General features: G+C 41.5%; 1 long non-coding RNA gene across 2 annotated transcripts; it reads left to right on the forward strand.

The window, feature by feature from the left end:
- Nucleotides 1-1,099: 1,099 nt before the first annotated feature.
- On the forward strand, nt 1,100-3,013 carry LOC147901328 (uncharacterized). Of its 2 annotated transcripts, none has more exons than XR_015541229.1 (3): nt 1,100-1,347; nt 2,102-2,160; nt 2,322-3,013. It is a non-coding gene; the product is annotated as an uncharacterized LOC147901328 (long non-coding RNA). The 2 variants fall into 2 exon arrangements; XR_015541230.1 differs by lacking the exon at nt 1,100-1,347 and adding an exon at nt 1,373-1,859.
- Nucleotides 3,014-21,775: the final 18,762 nt, after the last annotated feature.

Below are 21,775 nucleotides of genomic sequence, written 5' to 3' on the forward strand. Positions count from 1 at the left end.
ATCTTTTGGATTTGTCTCTGATAGTGCATTCATCACCGTCGAAGATGACTTATTGTGTTCCGTCATTTGACCTACTTACAAAAGGTTCTTGCTGAGCTTCGGAACATAGAGCACATCTTTGACCAATCCTTTCGTACTAGTGAAATTGTTCATAGGGATAACACCTGTCCCTTGAACTGGATTCGGTGTATTGTCTGCTGTGTAGATGACATTTTTCTGTCCTTCTAATGGCTTCATTTCTGTGAACCATTCCTAATGATTTGTCATGTGAGATGATGCACTGCTGTCGATGTACCAAGGATCCTGTTCCACTTGGTCGACTTAATAGCTGTAATCCTCTTTGGAATTGAAATCAGTGTCTAGGTACACTACTGTATCAGTCTGATGCAATTTCTTGCTTGCAAGAAACATATTTCCATGTTCATTTGCAAAACAGCATGGCCACGCAATCGAGGTAATGTGCACCATCATCTAATCGAAGAATCTTAACAGTGTCATGATATTTTGGAGTAGGTTCTTTAGAAGAATGGCCTTCTTAACTTCTTCTTCTACCCTGGAGCCAACTTCATTAATTTGCTTCAGGAGAGACTGCATTCGGTTAAGAACAATCCCCAAGCTCTGTATTTCCTCCATCTTCAAATCAAAAAATTCTTGCTTAAGCAAACCTTTCGAATGTTTCCTATGTACACCGAACAATGTTTTCGTAATAGCCTAGTTCTCAAGTGTTGTCTTCGTACTATCCAAATGACGAAAGAAATCTGCTCCAAGGGTTCGACCCATCATACCAAGTGCTCGTTCATTTTTTTTTTCCCACACAGGGATCTTTTCTACCTCGTGACCATTATCTCCATCCCTGATACCACACTCGAGAGGTTCTTGTGCATGAACCACAACTTGGTCGAAAATTGCCAACTTGAAGAAATTTTGTCCATTGAATTTTATAATGGCCGCTTCGGATTTCTCTTTCTTCATAGGCTCCATCATGACTAAGGATAGATCTGGGGGTCTATCCTTTGTCTTATGCACACGCTGGTGCATCGGGCCCCAGACCTCGAGATGGAAGCAGCAATGCCCTCACGCCTTCTGCCATCTTCCCAGATCTCCTTTCCGGCGATTGCTTCATCCCATCGACCATCCATGGGTTCCATGCACATCCTTTGTCACATCTGGCACGCAATCATTGCCATAGATTCTCCAGTGGACAGAGGCGCGGCCCTGCACAGCGTGAGCTATACCACCAACACACAAGCTCAATCCGAGCCCAGGCTCCTGCCTCTTGCCTTGCTCAAAGACTACGGTTGGAAGCTCCACCCCCTAAACGGACGAGCAGGTGCATCGAAACACCCGGTATGTGTTTTCGCACACGCTCAGCGCCATTTATTTTGTTGTGCCTAAGACTTAGAGTAGCATTTGAGGTCGTTCGCCAAGATCTATTTGATTTCATCTGGGTTGGTGACAATGAGCGTAGGCTGGATGCCCCACCAATAAACGAACGTGCGCACTGTGAAAGCCCAAAAAAACAACGAAAACAACAGTTCTGTTTCAAGAGAAAGCAGCATATAAGACTGCACTGCGTCTCCAACGATTGAGGAGGAGATGAGAAGAGAGATGATGATACCAGAAAATTGTTCGAAGATGGTGGAGTAGAAAGGGTGGATACAAGGTAAGATGTGGATACGCATTAAGCATATCCGATAGAAGAGCTGGACATCAAGGATGCAGAACAGTTGGCAAATCTTTCATTTCTTCTGTCGAGGAAGTAGCTGGCCAAGATTTCTTATTTCTTAGATCTTTTGTTCCCCGATTGCGCATCTTTCTCCTCTTCTTTAGCTTGGACTTCTTCCAGTATTCCTTACTAGGTGAAAGCCTCCTCCATTTGACTTGCTGTCATTCCATTTCTTAGCTGCATTGTTCGATGATGGTTTAACAAATCTTGCTCGCCACAATGCGTGTAGTTCACTGACCTATTTTCAATGATTCAATGAATTGATCCAGCTCCCAGTCCTTTTTTTATGAAAGAGTCTTTAAGTGAGAGACAATGAGAGAGAGAGAACACCTTAACCAAGATTGGATGTGGGTCTTCCCCATATTTTCTTTGTAGGTTGAACCATGGTAGCGGAGGCAGTGGAGGGCTACAACATTCACAGGCACACAGACAACGTAAGTACCATGATTTTGCGCACCTTAATACAAGTTGTTGGGGCTTATTAGATCAAATTACATCCCACAGTGATCTTGGTAAAAAATTGTATAATTATTTTTGTATGCATAGTTGCATTGAGGTCATCTAAATTCACACTCTTGCGCATCTTTCTTTTTAGTTTGAGGAGCGGAAGCTCCTCAGTGGAGGCACGGTGTGGATTTGTAAGAGCTAGATTGTCACAAATCCCCCGACATTCCAAGGAGCTTTTGTTATAAGTTTAAGTTCACATGTCCCCCACCGACACAACTCATCCACCTCCAGAGGCAGAAAGGGTGGAGCCTCCTTGCTCCAATACTAGCCCCGGTATGTTTTTCGTTGGCCATTTTGTTTCATGTTGTACAACTTTGCAAAGTGTGCTTCCCTTCATGTTCAAGCCTCGCATGTTTCCAAGATGGAGCACCATCCACATCGATGTTGAAACCCCACCTACAAACAAGGGAAAAACTTCAATGTATGTGGATCTCACATCCCCCAATCCACACTGTGTAAAGAAGCAGAAACCAATGCAGGATGTGACACAGGTGTGTAGTGCAATCCACTTCCCCCGTCACTTGAAAGATCTTTGGAATTGCTTCTAAGTAATCGTCGCTGGTTCTACTCCTAGGCCTCCTCTAGTGGGGACATTGAGAAGGCAGCCACAAAGATAGCTGACAACATGAAGCTTGTCTTGCAAGACGCCTTCGGGCATGTGCATGATATTGTACTCTCCACGGATGACTCTTTTTAAGTGTTTCGTAATGCTCATTTGCCATGTGCTCTTGATATTGTTGTCTGCCTTTTTGATTCATTGTTATATTGTAATTCAGTGCATAGCCAAGGCACCCATGACCCTCGTGTGGTAGACATGTTGAGACAATGTCTCATGCTCTCCTTGAAGGAGTCCACTAAAGAGGAAAAGACAAACAATACGATGGAGGCAGCAAGAGGAGGATGCGACAAAGGAGCGAGAGGAGGAGGGAGAGGAGCAGCTAGAGGAGGAGAAGAACGAGGTAGTGGAGGGTGCAGATGAGGCGATACTAGATGGAAAGGAGGGGGCATTCGAGGATGTGGGAGATGGGGAGGAAAGCATAAGGGATGTTGCGGACGGGAAGGAGGCATTAGATGATGTGGGAGATGAGGAGGAGGCATTGGAGGATGTGGCAGATGCGGAGGGGGGGACAAAGGATGTGGCAGAGTCGGAGGGGTGCAGTCATGATGGGCACGTGGGTCTACAAATGAATTTCAAGCTATTATGTTCAATGCTGGCATGTTATATGAATTTCTAGCTATTGTGTTAAATATTTACATGTTCAGATTTATGATCCAATGTGCATGATCCAGAAGGACAGAGTGGATGTGAAGAAGAAGCAGTCAGGGGCTCGTAGAAGAGGAGGGCAAAGGGGATGAGGAGAGTGAGGAGGAGCAATAGTAGGATAGGACATTTAGTTGTTTAGTATTTCAGCGCTTCTGCCCTTTTGTAGTGCATTACTTTGGCGGATTGCAGTCTCATGTTCAATAGGCTTATGCGCATAAGTATACTTCGTATCACATGGATTATGTGTTTGTGGTTAGTATGTTCAATGTTTGGTTCAATGTTTGGTTCGCCATTATTTTTATGTGTCCATATGCCTTGATATGTTGATGTGTATTCTTATGTGTATGTTCATGTACCACTTCATGCTTAATTGTATGTTCATTGACCACTTCATGCTTATGAGCTTATGTGTATGCTTATGTGTATGTTCATGTACCACTTCATGCTTATGAGCTTATGCATATGTTCATGTACCACTTCATGCTTAAGTGTATGTTCATTTACCACTTCATGCTTAAGTGCATTCTTATGAGCTTATGTGTATGTTCATGTACCACTTCATGCTTAAGTGTATGCTTATGAGCTTATGTTCATGCTTATGTGGGTGTTCTAATGTTCAATGCGCTTATGTGCATAGGTATACTTTCTAATCAAAGTATATAAAGACATGACATTTGGAAATTGACATGTTCGGTTCACCATTATTTTTATGTGTCCATATGCCTTGATATGTTGATGTGTATGCTTATATGTGCTAAGAAAACTGTCGAGCGCAAGACCCCCAGTCTTCTGCTCCGTAGCAATTCAGGTCGCTTCCCAATGAATTCCATGCTCCAATTTCGTCTAATGGATAAGGTATGTTCATGTACCACTTCATGCTTTTGAGCTTATGCGTATGTTCATGTACCACTTCATGGTTAATTGTATGTCCATTGACCACTTCATGCTTAAGTTCATGCTTATGAGCTTATGTGTATGCTTATGTGTATGTTCATGCTTAAGTGTATGTTCATTTACCACTTCATGCTTAATTGTACGTTCATTTACCACTTCATGCTTAAGTGCATGCTTCTAATCTTAAGTGTATGCTTATGTGTATGTTCATGTACCACTTCATGCTTAAGTGTATATGTTCATGTACCACTTCATGCTTATGAGCTTATGCATATGTTCATGTACCACTTCATGCTTAAGTGTATGTTCCACTTCATGCTTAAGTGTATGCTTATGCGTATGCTCGATGCGTATGTTCATGTACCACTTCATGCTTAAGTGTATGTTCATTTACCACTTCATGCTTAAATTTATGCTTATGAGCTTATGTGTATGCTTATGTGTATGCTTATGTGTGTGTTCATGTACCACTTCATGCTTAAGTGCATGCTTATGAGCTTATGTGTATTCTTATGTGGGTGTTCTAACGTTCAATGCACTTATGTGCATAGGTATACTTTCTAATCAAAAGTATATGGACATAAGATCAATTATGCACTTAGGTGTATGCTTATGACCTTATGTGTGTGTATGTGTATGTACATAAGAACATGTTAATATATGGAGCATATAACCATGTGCTCTTAAGAGCATAAGATAACATGTGTACACATAAACATAAGTAATATCGAGCACACAAACATAAGAGCATAAGAGAGGATATGAGCACGCCGAAACAAAGAAAATAATGAGCCCACAAAAATGATAATATATGGTGCATATAACCATGTGCTCTCAGGAGCATAAGATAGCATGTGTACACACATAAACATAAGTAATATCGGGCACACAAACATAAGAGCATAAGAGAGCATATGAGCATGCCGAAATAAAGAAAATTATGAGCACACGAAAATGATAATATATCGAGCATATAACCATTTGCTCTTAAGAGCATAAGATAGCATGTGTACACACATAAACATACGATACCACAAAAACATTGTAATATATGGAACATACAACCGCGTGAACCTAAGAGCACAAGAGAGCATGTGAGCACACCGAAGCATATGAAATTATGTGCATAAGAACATGTTAATATATGGACCATATAACCATGTGCTCTTAAGAGCATAAGATAATATGTGCACACATAAACATAAGTAATATCAAGCACATAAACATAAGAGCATAATTGAGCATATGAGCACGCCGAAACAAAGAAAATAATGCCTCAAGCATAAACACCATCCATGGGCATAAGCATCAATAATGTCTCATCAAGAGATCATAGCACAACTTGTGCATCCATTGCAATATGTCAAAGCTGACCCTCAGCCTAAAATAGCATCTGTGTGCTAAACGTCCATCAATAAAGCATCCCACAAGGCAATCTGGGCCTATTAGCGCATCCAACAAGGATCATAATGCATCCAAATGGCTTGTAAAGCATCCATTGCAACCCAATGCAAACCACAAATAAGGGCGCACGGCTCAAACTACAACAAGAGTGATCTGCATAAGGTATATCCAAGAAATCACGACCTTATAGAAATGACCGCTAGTGAAAATAGAACCTGGGATGTCTCAAAACATGGGCATCACTGCATAATCGAACTCAGCAAGACAATCTACAAATCTCTCTCTTCCATCACAACTCCAAAATCTCATCCAAGGATGGAGTAAGTGAGAGTGCTCTCAACGGAAGCAAGAACAGAAGAGGGAGAGAGAGAGACAGAGAGCCACACAAGTTTTGGTGGGTGCAGAACACCCTAATCTTCTTTTTCATTCATTTATATATGTGTTTGAGTATTGTACATAACCGAGGTAAAGGCACAGTGACCTTTAACCCCCACAACCTCCCACTTAAAGGACAATGTGCCTTTAAGGGAGAACAACCAGTGAGCATACTATCCAATGCCCATCAATACATGACAATACTCAAACCGCTGACTAGGTAGACTCTTCGTCAACATATCTGCAACATATCTGCAGGGTTATCATTTGTATGAACCTTGACAAGCTCTATGCGCTTGTCCTCAAGTACCTCCCTAATGAAATGGTACCTGACCTCAATGTGTTTGGTCTTTGCATGAAAGACCGGATTCCGTGCTAGTTGAATAGCACTCATGGAATCACTATGCAATGTCAGTACACATGTATGAATCCCCAAATCTCCCACTAGCCGATCAAGCCATATAGCTATGGGGGTTAAAGGTCACTGTTGCTTTACCCCGGTTATGTACAATACTCAAACACATATATAAATGAATAAAAAAGAAGATTAGGGTGGTTCTGCACCCACCAAAACATGCGTGGCTCTCTGTTTCTCTCTCTCCCTCTTCCGTTCTTGCTTCTGTTGAGAGCACTCTCAACTGGTATCAGAGCCCGGGTGATCTAGCTGAGCGTGCGTGAATGCATGGAGCTCAGCAGCTCTGTGGGAGGAAGGAGAAGCTCTGTGGGAAGCTTTGTGGGTGACTTTACTTGCATCCAAGTGTGCAGAGACCTTGGAGGAACCTTTGGAAAAGTCGCTTTGGCTTTGTGAAGTGGTTTTGAGAGCCTGTTAAGTGTTTTCAAAGAAAAGTCGTTTTTTGAGCTTTTCCCTATTCCGTTCGATGACAGAGACTCCGTATTGACTTGTAGAGGCAACTATTGCTTGCTTTTGGTGTCCACTTCACTTCAAGAGCTTGGAAACACCTTCATTCTTGAATCTGGGATCATTTCATTGGATTTCTGACTCACTGTGTCAGTTTCTGCGTTTTTCTGCCCGGGTGTTGGAACTCAATTTTGAAGCAACCATTTGCAGATCTGTCAGTTCCGGTGGACTCAGGAGGTCCTAAAACTTCTATGTTGCTCATCATTTGCACTCCGATGGAGTTTACAAATAGCTCTATTTCCAAAAACGTTTTTCAATCCGTGTTGGACCTAGTGATTGAGACCACGATTTCCAAAACCGCCTGTCCCATTGCGTTTCGGATGCCCAAAAAACCCTACCTGTCAGTTCTTGCCTGATTCAGTGGAGGATTCTCAGACTTATAGATCTCTGTGTATTCGATTTCGTCTCTCTGTTATGCATTTTTCATTCGAAGGTTTTGAAAACTTAGATTTATGCCACATGGCAGTGGATAAGTGTTGACTCCCATTTCTCACTCATCGGTTGGGATTTTGGAGTTCCAGCAAAAGAGAGATATTTGCAGATTTTTTTATTGAGTCTGATTATGCAATGGTGCCCATGTTTTGAGGCATCTCAGGTTTTATTTTCAGTAGCAGTCTTTTCCATGGGACCATGATTTCTTGAGCATACCTTATGCAGATCACTCTGGTTGTAGTTTGAGCTATGTGCGCTCATTCATCGTGTGCATTGGGTTGTAATGGATGATTTATAGGCCATTTGGATGAATTGCGATCCTTATTGGATGCGCTGATAGGCCCAGATTGCCTAGTGGGATGCTATTTTTAGGATGCGTCAATTTTATGAGCAAAAACCTATGAGCAGGTTTATCCGAGCGTGTTTTTCAATAGATTTTTAAAAATGTTTTTCTTTAGGAAACATGGTTTTTACACTTTTATTTTCACTAGAACTAGATCCCTTTATCATAAAAATATTTAGACTAGTCACTCATGCATTTTTACACAACATAATTTTCTTATTTAGAGACATCCCTTTGTACCCCTGTTATTACCTTAAAAAACTGTTGATTCCTTTAAGAAACATTCCTCATAATCACTCTCAATGTAATAATACTATGCATATATAATTACTTATTAACACATTTATATCATATGGCAATATCTTTTTAGTGTTTTTATAGCATATTTATGGACATGTTTCTAAAGAAGTTTAAATTACTATAAATAAGTATTAACTTGGGCTTATATATCACTCTCATAAAATACATGTAATATTTAATACTATATATGAAAGATTTTCCAAAATATAACTTCGTAGATGTGCTCAAATGGGGTGTTCCGATCAATTTGAGTGGTTGAATGACTATATTTGGACATTGGATATGAAAGTTATGTCACTTTTAAAAGTGCTGTCCAAGGTAGTTTCGCCAGCGAAACTACCTTGGGAGACTTGCTTCAAAGGGGTTTCGCTGGCGAAACTACCTGGATGGCTTACTTCAATGAGTTTTCTTTGAAGAAACTCTTTCATGAAGATAGGTTGAGAGAGGGTTTTCAATGTCAACCCCTATTAAGTAAAAGTTGTAAGAAGGATCATAAGGGAATTTTCATAGAGAAGTCTACTCTACATGTGGGTTTCTTCAAAAGCCATCCCATTATGCTCTCACCATTCCTACAGATTCACCTAAAGATTTTTGTATAAAAAAGGCATTGCTATAATACTTTGCATATTTCTAAGTGAAACTATGTTTTCTTCTGATCGATTTTTGCCATATTTATGCATAGTTGGAAGCTTTTTTTTTCCTTCGCTCGGACGCTCGGAAGATTTCGCTCAGAAAATGCTCGTCCCCCTATTTTTATGGACACTTTGCACATGGATGCTATTTTATGCTGCGGGACAGCTTTGACACATTGCAGGTGATGCACTGATAGTGTTATACTCTCTTGGATGAGATATTATTGATGCATATGCCCATGGACAGTGTTTATGCTTGAGCCATTTGGCACTTATTGGCATTTTGGATTGCCATTACAGTTCGCATTTTCTTTTGAGCCAGATTTGCTCATATGTATGCATAGTACATGCACATGAGTTTGATGCTTTGAGCTTTGAGTTTTGGTAACATTTCAGTCTATTGTGGCATACACATTTAGGTGCACCTGGTATTTGGTATGATTCTATCCTACAGGCACTAGCACTTGGGATTTTGCTTTATTTGCATCATGGCATCCTCTTCCATGTTTGAAAAGGAGTTTTTCAGCATTAAAAAGTTTGATGGGACAAACTTTTCTTTATGGAATGAACAGATAAGGGATGTGCTTATTCAAAAGAAGCAGATTAAAGCCTTGGCAGGGATTGAAGCTAAGCCTGCAAATATGTCTGAGGATGATTGGAATGAGTTAGATGCATAAGCAAAGTCTACTATTAGACTTCATTGCAGAGTCAGTTTATTTCACAATAGTAAATGAGCAGACTACGGAAGATTTGTGGAAGAAACTATGTACCACTTATTCCGTTCGATGACAGAGACTCCGTATTGACTTGTAGAGGTAACTATTGCTTGCTTTTGGTGTCCATTTCACTTCAGGAGCTTGGAAACACCTTCATTTTTTAATCTGGGATCATTTCATTGGATTTCTGACTCACTGTGTCAGTTCCTATGTTTTTCTGCCCGGGTGTTGGAACTCAAGTTTGGAGCAACCATTTGCAGATTTGTCAGTTTTGGTGGACTTAGGAGGTCCTAAAACTTCTACGTTGCTCATCATTCGCACTCCGGTGGAGTTTACAAACAGCTCTGTTTCTAAAAACGTTTTTCAGTCCGTGTGTTGGACCCAGTGATTGAGACCACGGTTTCCAAAACCGTATATCCCATTGCATTCCGTACGCCCAAAAACCCCTACTTGTCAATTCTTGCGTGATTTGATGGAGTATTTTGAGAGTTATAGATCTCTGTATATTCGATTTCGTCTCTTTGTTATGCATTTTTCATTCTAAGTTTTCGAAACCTTAGATTTATGCCATATGGGAGTGGATAAGTGTTGACTCCCATTTCTCACTCATTGGTTGGGATTTTGGAGTTCCGACAAAAGAGAGATATTTGCAGATTTTCTTGCTGAGTCCGATTATGCAATGGTGCCCATGTTTTGAGGCATATCAGGTTCTATTTTCAGAAGCGGTCTTTTCCATGGGACCATGATTTCTTGAGCATACCTTATGCAGATCACTCTGGTTGCAGTTTGAGCCATGTGCGCTCATTCGTGGTGTGCATTGGGTTGTAGTGGATGATTTATAGGCCATTTGGATGCATTGCGATCCTTATTGGATGCGCTGATAGGGCCAAATTGCCTTGTGGGATGCTATTTTTTATGGACGCTTTGCACATGGATGCTATTTTATGCTGAGGGATAGCTTTGACACATTGCAGGTGATGCACTGATAGTGTTATGCTCTCTTGGATGAGATGTTATTGATGCATATGCCCATGGATGGTATTTATGCTTGAGCCATTTGGAACTTATTGGCATTTTGGATTGCCATTGCAGTTGGCATTTTCTTTTGGGCTAGATTTGCTCATATGGATGCATAGTACATGCACATGAGTCAGCTGCATCTTTTGATGCTTTGAGCTTTGAGTTTTGGTGATATTGCAGTCTATTGTGGCAAACACGTTTGGGTGCACCTGGTATTTGGTGTGATTCTCTCTTACAGGATAGATAGCATTTGGGATTTTGCTTTATTTGCATCATGGCATCCTCTTCCATGTCTGAAAAGGAGTTTTTCAACATTAAAAAGTTTGATGGGACAAACTTTTCTTTGTCGAAAGAACAGATAAGGGATGTGCTTATTCAAAAGAAGCAGATTAAACCCTTGGCAAGGATTGAAGCTAAGCCTGTAAATATGTCTGAGGATGATTGGAATGAGTTGGATGCATTAGCAAAGTCTACTATTAGACTTCATCTTGGAGAGTCAATTTATTTCACAGTAGAAATGAGCAAACTACGGAAGAGTTGTGGAAGAAACTGTGTGCCACTTATGAGAAGGAAACTGCCTCTAATAAAGTTTACCTCATGAAGAGGTTGTTTGAGCTACAGATGAAGGAAGGGGTCTCCATTGCTTCTCACTTGAATGAATTCAATATTATTTTCAACCAGCTTCGGGCTCAGAAGATGAATTTTGATGCAGAGACTAAGGCAATATTTCTCTTATGTTCATTACCATCCTCATGGGATACCTTCCGTACAGCTATTAGTAACTCTGCACCTAGTGGAGTATTGAAATTTGATGATGTTGTGGGTAGTTTGTTGGCCGAGGAGATTAGACGGAAGTCTATGGACGGCAACACGCAGGATGCAGCCTTAAATGTGCAAAGGGGCAGATCACAGTTCAGGGGGAAGTCATAAGAAAGAGGGAAGTTTCGTAGCAAATCCAGGGCACGGAACATTGAGTGTTACCACTGTGGCAAGAAGAGCCATATGAAAAAGGATTACTAGAAGCTGAAAAGAGAGCAAAAGGATAAGAAAAAGAATGCAAATTGGGGTGCAAATCAGAAGGAAGAGAGTCCAAGGGAGGACAAAGGAAAAGTGAAGATCGAGGAGATCAATGCAGTCACACATGATAGTGATAATGACGTTCTCTTCATGTCTAGTTTATCAGCAGAGTTGCTTACCACTTCAGATGATGCATATTCCCAGGATTGGATTTTGGAATCTGGTGCTTCATTCCATGTTACTCCCCATAGGGAATGGTTCTCCACTTATGACAGTGGAAAGATAGGTTGTGTGCATCTTGGAAATGACTATGCATATGACATAGTGGGAGTAGGTGACATTAAGTTTGCTTTTGCAAATGGGCCTGCATTTATTTTGAAACATGTGAGACATGTGCCTAAGTTGACCAAGAGTCTTATTTCAGTGGGTGAGCTAGATGATGTTGGTTTTCACACCACCTTTGGCTTTTAGAGATCTCTCTTTTTATGTCAAGGTACTCAGCCTGGATAGTCCTCCAAAATGAATGAAATAAACTATTGTGTTTTGTGTGTTTTGTAAACACCTCTGGTCACCTTATGATGTAGGCCATGTGTATGTTTTGCTCCATGGTACCTCCTGCAGACATTGTGTGCATGTACATGCTGTTTCTATGGGAGGCAGACCAAATCAGCCCATAAAAGAAGGGGAAAGAAAGAGTTTGAAAAGCTTGATTTGGTGCATTCAGACGTATGTGGTCCCATGCCTATACGGTCATTAGGTAGGGCTGAATACTATGTGACATTCATTGATGATGCAACTAGGAAAGTGTGGGCTTATGCTATAGCTCGGAAGAGTGATGTGTTCCAAGTATTTTTGAAATGGCTGGGCTTGGTTGAGAATCAGTCAGGTAGAATGCTTAAATGCCTATGGACTGACAATGGTGGAGAGTATCTCTCTCATGACTTTCAGCATTTCTGTGATACACATGGGATTAAGAGGGAGCTCACATCCCCTCATACTCCAGAGCAAAATCCAGTTGCAGAAAAGATGAACCGTACCATTCAAGAAAGGTTGCAATGCATGCTTTCCAATGCAAGTCTTTCTGGTGGTTTTTGGGCTAAGGCAATGAAGATTGCAATGCATGTGATGATATATTTGGGTGTGAGGCATATGCACATGTGCCAAAAGAGCTTCGAAAGAAGCTAGATCCTAAGTCTAGGAAATGCATCTTTTTGGGTTATGGTGAAAGTGGAGAGATGGGCTATCGTCTCTGGGATCCAGAAGCAAAGAAGATCATATGCAGCCATGATGTAGTCTTCAATGAGAAGAAGATGCATAAGGCACCCATGAGGGATGTGGAAATGAGGAGAATCACTTTCCAGGATGTGAATCCACCTGCATATGTTGATAGACAACAAGTTGTCCATGCATCAAATGTGCAAGAAATGGTACCACCAAGTACTTCCACAGGTATACAATCAAGGGTAGATGATGGATCATCTATTGGTGGAAATGATGAGCCAAAGGTGGCCGATATGCAGGTGGAACAACAAGCTGAAATGCCCTTGAGAAGATCATCTAGAGTGTCTAAGCCGCCTGATAGGTTTATTCGAGGGGTAGACTATGTGATGCTTACTAATTGCGGAGAGCCTTGTTGCTACAGAGAGGCTATGATGCGCGAGGATCAACGCAAGTGGGAGTATGCTATGCAATTAGAGATGAGTTCACTTATGAAGAATAAGACTTGGGACTTGGTTTCTTTCCCACATGGAAAGAAAGCATTGCCATGTAAATTGGTCTACAAGATGAAGGTCACAGGTGATGATGTGCCTAGGTATAAGGCCCATTTGGTCACTAAAGGGTTCAAGCAAGAGAAGGGTGTGGACTTTGATGAGATATTCTCTCCGGTTGTGAAGATGACCACACTTAGATGCATGCTTAGACTAGTGGCATCAGAGGATATGGAGCTTATGTAGATGGATGTCAAGACAGCTTTCTTGCATGGGGATTTGCATGAGGAAATTTACATGGTGCAGCCGGAAGGCTTTGAAGAAAAGGGCAAAGAGCATTTAGTTTGTAAGCTGAAGAAGAGTCTCTATGGTCTTAAGCAAGCACCTAGAGAATGGTATTAAAAGTTTGATGCTTTCATTCGGTCCCAGGGTTTTAGAAGGAGTGAAATTGATTATTGCCTCTACACTAAAAGGGCTAAGGATAATAGCCTGATAACACTGGCACTATATGTGGATGATATGCTATTGGCTAGCAAGAATACTTATGAGCTAGATGCATTGAATGCCAAGTTGCATGAGGCCTTTGATATGAAGGATTTGGGACTTGCAGGTCATATTCTTGGTATGCGCATCACGCGTGATCAGAGTAGGAAACTCCTTTGGCTTTCACAAAAGGAGTATGTTACAAAAGTATTGCAGCGTTTCAATATGGAGGGGGGGAAGGCAGTGAGTACTCCATTGCCTCCATATGTAAAACTGAGTCATACAGATAGTCCCAAATCAGATGAGGAGAGGGCCATGATGGCCAAGGTTCCTTATGCATTAGCACTTGGGAGTCTTATGTATGCTATGATAGCTACTAGACCAGACATTGCATTTGTAGTGGGAGTTGTTAGCCGGTATATGGCTAATCCAGGAAAGAGGCATTGGGAGGCAGTTGAGTGCATCATGAGGTACATGAAGGGTACCAAGGAGATGTGCATTTGCTTTGGTAGAGGAGACATGCGTGTGTTCACCTTTGTAGGTGGTGCAGTGTCGTGTATGTCTCGTGCACAGAAGTGCATTGCTTTATCTACCACAGAGCCTGAGTATTTGCAGCCATAGAGGGTTGCAAGGAGGCTATTGAGACTACTCATATTATCCAATGCCCATCAATACATGAAAATACTCAAACCGCTGACTAGGTAGACTCTTCGTCAGCATATCTATAGGGTTATCATCTATATGAACCTTGACAAGCTCTATGCGCTTGTCCTCAAGTACCTCCCTGATGAAATGGTACCTGACCTCAATGTGTTCGGTCTTTGCATAAAAGATCGGATTTTGTGCTAGCTGAATAGCACTCATGGAATCACTATGCAATGTCGGTACACCTGTATGAATCCCCAAATCTCCCACTAGCCGATAAAGCCATAGAGCCTCCTTGCAACCCTCTGTGGCTGCAACATACTCAGCCTTTGTGGTAGACAAAGCAATGCACTTCTGTGCGCGAGATATCCACGACACCGCACCACCTGCAAAGGTGAACACATAACCAGAAGTGGATCTCCTACTATCCACATGCCCTTATCCACATGCCCTGCATAGTCTGAATTTGTGTACCCAAGTACATGCATGTCTCCTTTACCAAAGCAGATGCACATCTCCTTGGTACCCTTCATGTACGTCATGATGCACTTAACTGCCTCCCAATGCCTCTTTCCTGGATTAGCCATATACCGGCTAACAACTCCCACTGCAAAAGCAATGTCTGATCTAGTTGCTATCATAGCATACATAAGACTCCCAACCGCTGATGCATAAGGAACCTTGGCCATCATGGCCCTCTCCTCATCTGATTTGGGACTATCTGTATGACTCAGTTTCACATATGGAGGCAATGGAGTACTCATTGCCTTCCCCCCCTCCATATTGAAATGCTGTAATACTTTTGTAACATACTCCTTCTGTGAAAGCCAAAGGAGATTCCTACTCCGATCATGCGTGATGCGCATACCAAGAATATGACCTGCAAGTCCCAAATCCTTCATATCAAAGGCCTCATGCAACTTGGCCTTTAATGCATCTAGCTCATAAGTATTCTTGCTAGCCAATAGCATATCATCCACATATAGTGCCAGGATTATCAGGCTATTATCCTTAGCCCTTTTAGTGTAGAGGCAGTGATCAATTTCACTCCTTATAAAACCCTGGGACTAAATGAAACCATCAAACTTCTGATACCATTCTCTAGGCACTTGCTTATGACCATAGAGACTCTTCTCCAACTTGCAAACTAAATGCTCTTTGCCCTTTTCTTCAAAGCCTTCCGGCTGCACCATGTAAATTTCCTCATGCGAATCCCCATGCAAGAAAGTTGTCTTGACATCCATCTGCATAAGCTCCATATCTTCTGCTGCCACTAGTCCAAGCATGCATCTAAGTGTGGTCATCTTCACAACTGGAGAGAATATCTCATCAAAGTCCACACCTTTCTCTTGCTTGAACCCTTTAGTGACCAAATGGGCCTTGTACCTAGGCACATCATCACCTGTGACCTTCATCTTGTAGACCAATTTACATGGCAATGCTTTCTTTCCATGTGGCAAAGAAACCAAGTCCCAAGTCTTATTCTTCATAAGTGAACTCGTCTCTGATTGCATAGCATACTCCCACTTGCGTTGATCCTCGCGCATCATAGCCTCTCTGTAGCAACAAGGCTCCCCGCAATTAGTAAGCATCACATAGTCTACCCCTCGAACAAACCTATCAGGCGGCCTAGACACTCTAGATGATCTTCTCAAGGGCATTTCAGCTTGTTGTCCCACCTGCATATCAGCCACCTTTGGCTCATCATTTCCACCAATAGATGATCCATCATCTACCCTTGATTGTATACCTGTGGAAGTACTTGGTGGTACCATTTTTTGCACATTTGATGCATGGACAGCTTGTTGTCTATCAACATATGCAGGTGGATTCACACCCTGGAAAGTGATTCTCCTCATTTCCACATCCCTCATGGGTGCCTTATGCATCTTCTTCTCATTGAAGACTATATCATGGCTGCGTATGATCTTCTTTGCTTCTGGATCCCAGAGACGATAGCCCATCTCTCCACTTTCACCATAACCCAAAAAGATGCATTTCCTAGACTTAGGATCTAGCTTCTTTCGAAGCTCTTTTGGCACATGTGCATATGCCTCACACCCAAATATACGCAAATGAGAGTAAGAGGGCTTCTTGCCACTCCATGCCTCTTTAGGAATACCACTATCCAAACTCTTACTAGGTGATCTATTGATCACATGCATTGCAATCTTCATTGCCTCAGCCCAAAAACCACCAGAAAGACTTGCATTGGAAAGCATGCATTGCAACCTTTCTTGAATGGTACGGTTCATCTTTTCTGCAACTGGATTTTGCTCTTGAGTATGAGGGGATGTGAGGTCCCTCTTAATCCCATGTGTATCACAGAAATGCTGAAAGTCATGAGAGAGATACTCTCCAGCATTATCAGTCCATAGGCATTTAAGCATTCTACCTGACTGATTCTCAACCAAGCCCAGCCATTTCAAAAATACTTGGAACACATCACTCTTCCGAGCTATAGCATAAGCCCACACTTTCCTAGTTGCATCATCAATGAATGTCACATAGTATTCAGCCCTGCCTAATGACCGTGTAGGCATGGGACCACATACGTCTGAATGCCCAAATCAAGCTTTTCAAACTCTTTCTTTCCCCTTCTTTTATGGGCTGATTTGGTCTGCCTCCCATAGAAACAGTGCTCATAAAATTCAAAATCAGAGAAACTCAAATGTCGTACATAACCCAAACGGCATAAGAGTTTCATTCCATTCTAGCTCATGTGCCCCAACTTGCAATGCCACAAAGAAGTGCTTGGCTGCTCGGTTATTGCAAGAACATGATCAAATACCCCTGATACATGTAAGGGATACAAAGTCCCACACTTGGCACCCCTAGCCAAAAGCATAGAGCCCTTCTGAATTTTCCAACTCTGAAAGCCAAAAGTGGTGTGAAAACCAACATCATCTAGCTCACCCACTAAAATAAGACTCTTGGTCAACTTAGGCACATGTCTCACATGTTTCAAAATAAATGCAGACCCATTTGCAAAAGCAAACTTAATGTCACCTACTCCCACTATGTCATATGCATAGTCATTTCCAAGATGCACACAACCTATCTTTCCACTGTCATAAGTGGAGAACCATTCCCTATGGGGAGTAACATGGAATGAAGCACCAGATTCCAAAATCCAATCCTGGGAATATGCATCATCTGAAGTGGTAAGCAACTCTGCTGATAAACTAGACATAAAGAGAACGTCATTATCACTATCATGTCTGACTGCATTGATCTCCTCGATCTTCACTTTTCCTTTGTCCTCCCTTGGACTCTCTTCCTTCTCATTTGCACCCCAATTTGCATTCTTTTTCTCATCCTTTTGCTCTCTTTTCAGCTTCTAGCAATCCTTTTTCATATGGCCCTTCTTGCCACAGTGGTAACACTCAATGTTCCATGCCCTGGATTTGCTATGAAACTTCCCTCTTTCTTATGACTTCCCCCTGAACTGTGATCTGCCCCTTTGCACATTTAAGGCTGCATCCTGCGTGTTGCCGTCCATAGACTTTCGTCTAATCTCCTCGGCCAACAAACTACCCATAACATCATCAAATTTTAATACTCCACCAGGTGCAGAGTTACTGATAGTTGTACGGAAGGTATCCCATGAGGATGGTAATGAACATAAGAGAAATATTGCCTTATTCTCTGCATCAAAATTCATCTTCTGAGCCCGAAGTTGGTTGAAAATAATATTGAATTCATTCAAGTGAGAAGCAAAACTTTATTAGAGGCAGTTTCCTTCTCATAAGTGGCACACAGTTTCTTCCACAACTCTTCCGTAGTCTGCTCATTTCTACTGTGAAATAAACTGACTCTCCAAGATGAAGTCTAATAGTAGACTTTGCTAATGCATCCAACTCATTCCAATCATCCTCAGACATATTTACAGGCTTAGCTTCAATCCTTGCCAAGGGTTTAATCTGCTTCTTTGGAATAAGCACATCCCTTATCTGTTCTTTCCACAAAGAAAAGTTTGTCCCATCAAACTTTTTAATGTTGAAAAACTCCTTTTCAGACATGGAAGAGGATGCCATGATGCAAATAAAGCAAAATCCCAAATGCTATCTATCTTGTAAGAGAGAATCACACCAAATACCAGGTGCACCCAAACGTGTATGCCACAATAAACTGCAATATCACCAAAAATCAAAGCTCAAAGCATCAAGAGATGCAGCTGACTCATGTGCATGTACTATGCATCCATATGAGCAAATCTAGCCCAAAAAGAAAATGCCAACTGCAATGGCAATCCAAAATGCCAATAAGTTCCAAATGGCTCAAGCATAAACACCGTCCATGGGCATATGCATCAATAACATCTCATCCAAGAGAGCATAACACTATTAGTGCATCACCTGCAATGTGTCAAAGCTATCCCTCAGCATAAAATAGCATCCATGTGCAAAGCGTCCATAAAAAATAGCATCCCACAAGGCAATTTGGCCCTATCAGCGCATCCAATAAGGATCGCAATGCATCCAAATGGCCTATAAATCATCCACTACAACCCAATGCACACCACGAATGAGCGCACATGGCTCAAACTGCAACCAGAGTGATCTGCATAAGGTATGCTCAAGAAATCATGGTCCCACAGAAAAGACCGCTACTGAAAATAGAACCTGATATGCCTCAAAACATGGGTGCCATTGCATAATCGGACTCAGCAAGAAAATCTGCAAATATCTCTCTTCTGTCGGAACTCCAAAATCTCAACCGATGAGTGAGAAATGGGAGTCAACACTTATCCACTCCCATATGGCATAAATCTAAGGTTTCGAAAACTTAGAATGAAAAATGCATAACAAAGAGACAAAATCGAATACACAGAGATCTATAACTCTCAAAATACTTCATCAAATCATGCAAGAATTGACAGGTAGGGGTTTTTGGGCGTACGGAATGGAATGGGACAAACGGTGTTGGAAACCGTGGTCTCAATCACTGGATCCAACACACGGACTGAAAAACGTTTTTAGAAACAGAGCTGTTTGTAAACTCCACACTGGAGTGCGAATGATGAGCAACATAGAAGTTTTAGGACCTCCTAAGTCCACCAAAACTGACAGATCTGCAAATGGTTGCTCCAAACTTGAGTTCCAACACCCGAGCAGAAAAACATAGGAACTGACACAGTGAGTCAGAATTCCAATGAAATGATCCCAGATTCAAAAATGAAGGTGTTTCCAAGCTCCTGAAGTGAAGTGGACACCAAAAGCAAGCAATAGTTGTCTCTACAAGTCAATACGGAGTCTCTGTCATCGAACGGAATAAGGAAAAGCTCAAAAAACGACTTTTTCTTTGAAAACACTTAACAGGCTTTCGAAACCACTTCGCAAAACCAAAGTGACTTTTCCAAAGGTTCCTCCAAGGTCTCTACACTCAGATGCAAGTAAAGTCACCCACAAAGCTTCCCACAGAGCTTCTCCTTTCTCCGACAGAGCTGCTGAGCTTCCAGGCATTCACGCACGCTCAGCTAGATCACCCGGGCTCTGATACCAGTTGAGAGTGCTCTCAATGGAAGCAAGAACAGAAGAGGGAGAGAGAGAGACAGAGAGCCACACAAGTTTTGGTGGGTGCAGAACACCCTAATCTTCTTTTTCATTCATTTATATATGTGTTTGAGTACTGTACATAACCAGGGTAAAGGCACAGTGACCTTTAACCCCCACAGTAAGAGCCAGTTAACCTTAAATTTACTTGCAAAAAATTGAACCTTAGGAAAATTAACCGTAGCCAAACTGCCACATGGCAATCAATGAGAAGGTCTTGGAAACTTTGAGAAATTTCCTTCAAAGAAACGACCAAAAAACACAGAGAATCACAACTCCCTCGATTCTTCATAGAATGGAAAGAAGCTTTGTAGACATATGTTTTAGGCAGTTCCGAATCCAATGGGACATACATCTCTGCAAACGGAGGCCCGGATGTTGAGTTTCCACTCACACAGGAAATGACGGAAAGAAGATGTTGGAGTAGACAGAGCTTCACTACAGTTTCAGAACTTCACGGAATTGGAAGTAGCTTCACAAGTAGAAGTTTTGGACTGCTCTGAATCCACTTGGAGTGTCTGAACTACAAATGGTGGCCTGGATATGGAGATCCAACACACGAAATCCATGCAGGAAATTGAATTTCGTCACTTTTTGCAGGAGCTATAACTTTTCACTGAAAAACTCGGATGACAGAGATGTAAAAATAAAAAATGACGTACTCAAAGTCTTCTACAACTTTGCTTTAGATCTAAGGGCAAGATTCAGCTTTTAGAGAAAGATATCTTCATCACAAGAATCTCAGGTCTAAAATAGACTGTGTTTTTGCCTCCAGAACAGCATGCTGGCTTGCGAAAAACCACTCAGAGAACTGTTCAAAGGTTTCTACAAGGTCTCTATATATATGGATGCAGATAAAGACACCCAACGGAGCTTCTCCTTCCTCCCATGGAGTTGTAGCAACAGACTTCGGGCTCCAAGCTCACACGTGGGCTCAACTAAAACACCGCACTCTGATACTAGTTGAGAGATCTCAACAACAGAAGCGGAATGGAAGAAGGTGAGAGAGAGAGAGAGTCACACAATGTTTGGTGGGTGCAGAACACCCTAATCTTCTATGTCATCCATATATATATGTGTTTGAGTATTGTACATAACCGGGGTTAAGGTACAGTGGCCTTTAACCCAAGGTCTCAGGTCCCCCATCATTCAAATATGTTCAACCAATCAAGGGTTCAAACTATGTGACAAAGTAGAATTTATGAATTGAAAGTAAGAACATCAGACCACACCCATGAGGATCATCTTTGGTTAACAAATACTAGTGTATAGAAAACCATGCAAGACGAACAAGGTGTCAATATGCAGACTACTATAAGTCATAGAATGAGGTAGATAGCTTTAGGTGATATGGCCTAAAATTGATATCTACTTGTTGTACCTAGTGTAGTGCAGGTTTTTGAACTCCTTAGAGTCGATAGGAAGACTCCTATAAGTCATAGAATGTAGCATATGGCTTTAGGCGATATGGCCTAAAATTGTTCTTTACTTGTTGTAACCAATATGCACTCTGTACTTCAACTTGTTCTTGAAACAAGCTAAAGTGACATCTATCACAACGGTATTTGTGTCCATGGGAAAATTGGCATTGTAAATTTTAAATTAGCAGGTTTATTTGTAGCTATGTCAAGATTGCTCACTTTCTTTTGATTGAATTCAACTAGATGAAGGCTTACCAAATCTACTTTGAAACCCTTAAACTCATGCTAGCTTCCACTCCTATTTTGCAAGCACCATACTAGAATCTAATATTCTATGTATATATTGATGCTTCAAAGTTCTCAATAAGAAGAGTACAACATGGACTATCCCATATACTATGCAAGTCGCCAAC

The sequence above is a fragment of the Dipteris shenzhenensis genome, chromosome 6, assembly GCF_047967505.1.
Source record: "Dipteris shenzhenensis isolate YYH24624 ecotype China chromosome 6, Dip_SZ_1.0, whole genome shotgun sequence".
NCBI lineage: Eukaryota > Viridiplantae > Streptophyta > Polypodiopsida > Gleicheniales > Dipteridaceae > Dipteris > Dipteris shenzhenensis.